At 37.8% G+C, this 8,074-nt stretch overlaps 1 long non-coding RNA gene across 1 annotated transcript; it reads right to left on the bottom strand.

Annotated features, from left to right (window-relative positions):
• Positions 1 to 7,106: 7,106 nt before the first annotated feature.
• Positions 7,107 to 7,851, bottom strand: LOC114076373. The gene is made up of 2 exons (XR_003577223.1): positions 7,542 to 7,851; positions 7,107 to 7,448 (listed from the first exon to the last, which is right to left on the bottom strand). It is a non-coding gene; the product is annotated as an uncharacterized LOC114076373 (long non-coding RNA).
• Positions 7,852 to 8,074: the final 223 nt, after the last annotated feature.

Below are 8,074 nucleotides of genomic sequence, written 5' to 3'. Positions count from 1 at the left end.
ATCAAAATAAAATTACACTCTTTCTCAAGCAACTTCCACAAAGGATACGCAATTTTTGAAAAATCCTTGATGAACCTCCGGTAAAAACCTGCATGCCCAAGAAAGCTTCTCACACCTTTGACAAAGATAGGTGGGGGAAGTCTCTCTATTACCTCGACTTTAGCACGATCAACTTCTATACCTTCTCTGAAATGCGATGTCCCAATAGAATACCCTCTTTCACCATGAAATGACATTTTTCTCAATTTAGTACTAGATTGCAGTCTTCACACCTCTTAAGAACCTCAGATAAATGACTCAAACACCGCTCAAAGGAGTCACCAACCACAGAAAAATCATCCATAAACACCTCAATAGTGTCCTCCACCATATCGGAGAATATAGACATCATACATCTCTTAAGTGTGGTGGGTGCATTGCATAATCCAAACGACATTCTCTTAAACGCATAGGTCCCATATGGACAAGTAAAGGTGGTTTCCTCTTGATCTTCCAGTGCAATAGAAATCTGATTATACCCCGAATAACCATCAAGAAAACAGTGCCACCCCTTTCCGACAAGCCTATCCAACATCTGATCCATGAAGGGTATAGGAAAACGGTTTTTTTCGGTCTATGCATTTAATTTTCGGTAATCCATACACGGTCTTAAACCGGTCACTGGTCTCATCGGAACAAGCTCATTTTTCTTATTGGGGACCACAATCATTCTCCCTTTGTTAGGTTCACACTGAATAGGGCATACCAAACTACTACCATCGATTGGATATATCACTCTGGCATCCAACCACTTAATAATTTCCTTCTTCACTACCTCTTGCGTAGGTGGATTTAGACATCTCTTATGCTCAATACTTGGCTTATGATTGGGCATGAGTTTGATCTTATGAGAACAAATACTGGGAGGGATCCAAATAATATCCGCAATAGTCCACCCGATAGCTCTTTTGAACCTTTTTAACACTTTCACCAAACTCTCTACTTGATGCACATTCAAATCTGATGCAATAATAACCGGTAAAGTGTCATCTTTTCCAAGAATACATAACTCAGATGAGGTGGTAGAGGCTTAAGTTCTAATTTATTAGCCTCCTCAATAGAGGGTTTCAAGGGTGGAGATTCTTGATGTTGCATATTTAACTCAAATTTATTTGGTTTAAAACGAACATTACCTCGATCAAGTGCCGCGACCAATGACCCATACTCTTCAATTCCATCACTATCAAAATTCGTGATCACTGCCGCCAATGCTTCTACACCCTGACACTCTTCAATTTGTACCTCATATGACTCTTCAACTCTGTAGGATATAGTAGATACTGATTTGAGCTCACCACTCTGCCTCATAGACCTACAAATGTTGAAGGTCACTTCTTCATTGTTCAACCGGAATTTTATCTACCACTTTTCCATATCAACCAAGGCTCTACCCGTAGCAAAGAATGGCCTCTCAAGAATAATAGGCACCTCAAAATCGGGCTCACAATCAAGAATCACAAAATTGGCTGGAAATATGAATGACTCCACTTTTACTAGCACATCGTGGAGTATACCAATGGGCCTTTTTACCGTTCGATCGGCCATCAGTAGCCGCCTCGCAGTGGGCTTTGGGTCACCCAAACCCAAAATTGAAAATCCAGAGGGTCATGAGATATATATTTGCCCCAAGATCACATAATGCTTTTGCAAAATGTAATAACCCGATTGTACAAGGAATAGTGAAAGCACCCGGATCTTTTTTCTTTTGCACTAGAGATCATGTAGCAATGGCACTACAGTGCTGCATTCTATCATCATCCTCAAAATTCACTGATCTTTTCTTTTTAACCAAATCTTTCATGAACTTGGCATAACCGGGCATTTGTTCAAGAGCTTCTACCAAAGGGACATTGATAAAAAGTTGTGTCAACATTGTTATAAAACGCCGATATTTACTTTTATCAGTCTCTTTTACTAGCCTATGTGGGAATGGAGGTGGTTGTCTAGTCATGGGGGTCACCTTTTAGGGCACCTCAACATCTTTTACCGTTTTATCTTTTAACTCACCACTAACCTCCACCACTGTATCATCATCTCTTATCACCTTTTTACACCAGACGGCTTAGGTGGATCAATGGTTTGCTTGCCACCTAAAGTATTGATTTCCATACACATCATTTTTCGCATTTTTGACAGTGTTGCTAGGAAGAGTGCCGGGTTGCCGTGTGTTCACAGTTGTAGACAATTGGGCCATTTGCAACTCAAGATGCTTAATCGAGATTGCATGTGCATCAACTTTCTGCTCCATACCTGCTAAGTCATTCCTTAACTCTTTAGTGTGCTCATCACTAGCATCGAACCTCCTCATCATTTTCTGCATCATATCCTCAACTCGCACTATACTACCTCCACCTTCCCTAGGAGCAATTCACGATTTTGAGGTGGGAAATAGGGTCCACTCCTATCATTTCTGTTACTATATTTACCCCGGTTGAAGTTGTTGTCGCGGTTGTAATTCCCATCTCGGACCTAATGACCCTCGCGGTTATAATTACCATAGTTCTGACCTTTGTTTCCTTGACCTTGGCGCCAATTCTCTTGATTAGAGCCTTGGGCGTTCGGTCGGAAACCCCCCGTCTGAACATTCAGTGCATAGGAGTCCTTCTCATTGTAATATTCATCATTTGGCGGTGGTGGTTTAGAAAATTAGTTCGTCGCATTTACCTTTTCCGCACCCCAGCAACATGTTTCAATGCCAAGCCAAGCTCAGTTCTCGTTTGAGCCATCTCCTCACGAAGATCATCTGCGACTGAGTTGTGTGAGGATTGGACTGCGAAGGTGTTTCTCCCAGTATCTGACTTCCTAGTACTCCAAGATTTATTATTTCGGGAGATTTTCTCTAACTTTTCAGCAATCTCGGCATAAGGACACTCCCCATAAGAACCACCCGCTATTGTATCCAACACTGCATTGTTATTATCATCTTGTCCCCGATATAAATAATCTTTCAAAGACTCATCATCTATGCGGTTATTTGGGACACTTCGCAAGATTGAAGTGAACCTATCCCAAGAACTACTAACTGACTCTCCCGGTAGTTCCACAAAGTTGTTCACTCTGTCTTTGTGGTTTAGTTTCTTAGACACCGGGCAGTAGCGTGCTAAGAAAGCATACCTCAGTTGATTTCAAGTGAAGATTGAGTTATAGGGGATCTCAGTAAAGCAAATAGCAGCCTCTCCCGTTAGTGAGAGAGAAAAAACTCTTGGCCCGATTACACCCATATTCAAATCGGGCCTCCCTAGACAACTTTTGCACACTACTTTTATCTTAGCGATATGGGGATGTGGATCCTCACAACGTAGCCCTGAAAACAAACCTTTGGCAGTGAGCATTTGCATCAGACTACTTGTTACCACAAAAGTGTGTCCTTGTAGTAGAGGGGCAAGATGAGTGGCCCATCAGAGTCTGTGATATTTCCATAGCCCCTATAGTACTCTTGAGGGCGTGGAGCGGGAAGTTGTCTCCTTATTTCACCGTCCCCATGAATATCAAGTATTACAGGGACATGAGTGTCGACTAATGGTGGCATTTGCGGGTCGACCTCATCACCTTGAATGCCCAAATGCTGATTGATTCTTCTTAAAGTACGCTCTAGTTCGGGGACAGGTTCAATTACGGATATTCCTATGCTTCGTGTATTTGGCATGTAAGGAAGTTAGACCTGCAGGAGACAAAAACAAAAAGAAAAAGTAAAATTAGGAAAATTTTGAATAAATTTCGGTAATAAGCTTAAAGTTAATCTAAAAGCCACAATCCCCGGCAGCGGCGCCATAATTCGATACGCTCAAATTTACTTTTCGAAAAGAAGTAAAATCGGTCGCATCAAGTAAAGAACCCAACTAGTGAGTTTGGGTTCTTTCCGACAAGGAAAATGGTTCAGACTTAACATTATTCTATTATTACTTCTATTTAGTCAATTATTTTTCTAAAACAAATAACTAAAGGGGTTTTTTATTAATGGAAGAAATTATCTAAATTAATGTAAACAAGTGACAGGTTCAAGTATTGGAGTTTAATCAAGTAATGAGAGTAACTAGGGCTTAAGTGTTCCCCAGAGGATCCTAACTCGGTAATTCTAGCTATAATAATCATTTCCTAGTATCTTGCATGCAAAGTGATAAGTTAGGTATCTCTAAATCCTTGGTCCGGCATGTAGATAATCTCACTCAGCACATTGGTCTGGCTACGTGTGTTGCCTTACTAAAACTTATCTTTACCTAATATTATGCATCATATTCGATATTTGACTAAGTTGGTACTTCGTACCAACCGACACTAGCCTATTAGATAGTCTACACTAAATCTATATTCATAATTCTTTTCCTATTATCTACCTCCTTCGTCCAACAAGTAGCAATAAGGCGAGTTCTAACGTTGGTCATCCGTTAAAAAGACTTCTAAGCGAAAGAATTAGCAATACATGCAAGACACTATTCTAGAATTGTTATTTTAGCTAGATTTTACCTTGTTATTTACTCATTGTTCCCACAACCCTAGTTATGGAGTTTAGTTACCCATGCTAATAATCACACAATTCATATTGATAATATAAGAATTAATGCACTTACTTTTATAAGAATGAAGAAATTCCAGAAATTCACTTGAATAATTCACAAAAACACCAACAATTGATTACAGAAAAGTGTGATCAAATACCAAAATCAAGAGTTCAATACTTAAACAAGAGAACAAAAAAATATACAAAAGTCTAACCCCAAAAATGAGGTTTTTTGAATTATTTATATTAAAATAAAACCTAATAAAAGTAGAACTCTATTTAAGGCAAATTTGTCCAAAACGCGTCTGAATCGATGATCCCTGCGACGGACCGTCGTGGGCTCCGTCGTTCCATACTTGGCGTAATTTTCTGCTGCTTTGTTCATCAACTCGTTCTAACCCTCGAAGGACAGATACGACAGACCGTTGCAAGAACGACGGTCCGCCGAGGGGTTCTGTTCCACAACACTTAGAAACTTCTTGAAATTGGGTACTGGAACTACTCTCTTACAACCACAACGAATATGCAGGACGAACCGTTGTGGCTATAACGGTCCTCATGAGGTTCCGTAGTCACACACTTGGTCAGACTTCCCCAACTTCCTTCAGCAGCGATTTTCATCTCACTACGGTGCCACCTATGGACTGTCGTAATCACGAAGGACCATCGTGGGCTCTGTAGGTGCTCACTTCTGCAATTTCTGCTCAAAACCTCCGCGTTCTCCTTCGGACAGATTTCCTGCAAAATAAAGAGAAACCTACATCAAAAATCAATACAAAAAGGCTTTAGACACAGACTAAACTTATGGAAAAGACATTGAAAGTACCGTGAAACCACGGTACATCAAGTATACAATGTTGAATGTTTATAAGCGTGTGTCTGTATCCGATAAAACCATGGTGTTGGACCTGAAGAGAGAGATGGATTTGTGTGTACAATACGACATGCATACTTTTAGTGGAGACGATTTCAGAAACATGAAAAGCAATTTATGAATCTAGTTTGTTTTATATTTTGAATGATTACCCTTCTTTAGTCTTTAATATTATTTTCTATTTCAGTATATTGATGAAATCCTTACTATCATACGGGACAGACATGTGCCGTATTAGGAGTACTGTGATTCTAAAGTTAGAATTCTGGATCTCGGCTTCTATAAAAACTTTAAAAAAGATAAAAGCTACTGAACGAGGAGGCAACAAAAGTTGGTGGCAGAAGCATGACGCAGTTAATTAATTTACTTGAATGGGAAAGATATGATTGACTATGTCAGGGGCATTAGACCACATCCTGGAGGCATGGATTCGATTAGTGCAAAAAGGATTTAGACGGTCATGAACCTGAATAAAACTTATTTTGTGACTCTTGAGATCCACTAGCACGAGGGTCATATGAATGTTTATTACTGCCAGCTGATGGGTATGGAACATGCTGAGTTTTTGACACACATATAACCTGTCGTAGAGTTGCTACCCAAATTGTTGAAGCTAGGTGGAATAATGAGGCATTTGCCAGATAAATTTCTTAATTAACCATGTGAATTTAAAGTTCGAGCAGATCCCATGGTAAAAAGTAAAACCAACTCCGCGTGGGAGTCATATTCGCTTGCATTCATTCAAATTTTGATTTCCAGGGTATAAATTCAACCTTCTACTACCCTATAATGTGACAATACATTTGATCAAATATATGGGTTTGGGCTGCAGGGATAGTAAATAAGAGATTATAGCCTCCATTGTAAGTAAGGGCAATTCTTTATTTTATAACTTCTGCTATTTTATCTTATATGAGAGCAAGTACATAGTATTTGATGTTATATTGAGAGCAAGATATGTGACATATGTAGTAACATGTGGATCATATGTAGCAACAAATGCCTCAAGTATTCAAAACTTTCTACATAAGGTAATATGTTTCAACATTTGCGACATCTGTAGTAACACACGTCTTATATGTAGCAACATATGTCTCAAATGGTAAACATTTCTCCAATAAGGGTCATTTGTAGCAACATATGTGACATATGTAGAAACATATGCCTCAAATTGTCAAACATTTCTATGTAAGGGTGATATGTTTCAACATTTGAGGCATTGTAGCAACATATGCCTCAGATGGTTAAACATTGTTGCATAAAAATCATTTGTACCAACATCTGTGTCATATGTAGCAACTTGTGCCTGAAATAGTAAAACATTTCTGCATAAGAGTGATATGTCGCAACATCTGAGGCATATATAGCAACATATGTCAAATATTTAGCAACATATGCTTTAAATGGTCAAATATTTCTACATAAGGGCCATCTGTAGCAACATACAGATCATATGTAGCAACATATAACTGAAATTATCAAACATTTCTACATAGGGGTGATATGTCGCAATATTTGAGGCATCTGTATTAACATATGTCTCATATGTAGAAACATATGTATCATATGGTCAAACATTGCTACATAAGGGTCATATGTAGTAACACATGTGACATATGTAGCAATAAATTGATCATATGTAGCAACATCTACAAAACTATGTTTTTTTACTTAAACATGTGAGAAAAGATAATGTCAATGTTGGAGCAGGAATGCAAAACTATATTTATTTATTTCCAAAATAATTATAATTTTATAGGTTTTACACAACTACATTTGAATTTTCCATCTTCCAGAATATTCCTCTTGGTAATGCTTAATAATACAAAAAAAAAAAAACACCAAGATTAGCTTCCACATCTTACACAATTTTGTCTTCTTCTTCTCCTTCATTACCCATTCATTACTTCTTTTAATATGACTTTCTTCATCAGTTTCCAACTCCTTTAGTCTTGTTGTCAATCTGAGAATAACGAACTTGGATCGTATATCAACATCTTCAAGATCCGTCTATCTAAAGAAGTTGCATGCATTCTTCTAAAATACACATCACAAAGAAGGAAATTTAATTAAAAAAATAAGATAAATAGATCTCAAGTCTCCAGAAAATAAGATTAGAAATGTACATACACGATAGCGTGGACAAGACAAAAATCTTCCACCTGGAATTTCTTTCAACCATGAAGTTTGCATTGGAAGTAAGTCTCCATGTTTGCAATAGATTTTCCCACCAAACATGGTATTTTTTTATAATTACAAATTCGATTTAATATTGCATTTGACATCATATCAAAAGTAACAAAAACAAACAAAACTCATTCATTTGATCTATATTACTAATCTATATTTCAAATAATCACAATCTTACCCGATAAGTATATAGTAAAATTAATGATTTCATTGACATAAAGATATGGGAAAGTCCGAAGATATCGCTTAACCAAAGGTCAATCCAATTTGTTGCGTGTTAAAAATAAAGAATAAAAATGGCTAATTAAATAAAATAACATCATTACATCTCACGTACTTGAGAGATACAAGATCCATGCAAAGCGAGACGTCATATCGAAGAGAGAGAGAAAAGTGTCAAACTTATAGGAAAGGCCGGGAAAGAGAAAGCGACGAGGAAGAAAACCTATTCATGAATATATATATATATATAT

This window comes from Solanum pennellii, chromosome 1, assembly GCF_001406875.1.
Source record: "Solanum pennellii chromosome 1, SPENNV200".
In the NCBI taxonomy this organism is placed as follows: Eukaryota; Viridiplantae; Streptophyta; class Magnoliopsida; order Solanales; family Solanaceae; genus Solanum; species Solanum pennellii.
The sequence above is the reverse complement of the archived record's forward strand: the minus strand, read 5'-3'. Positions and strand labels throughout refer to the sequence as shown.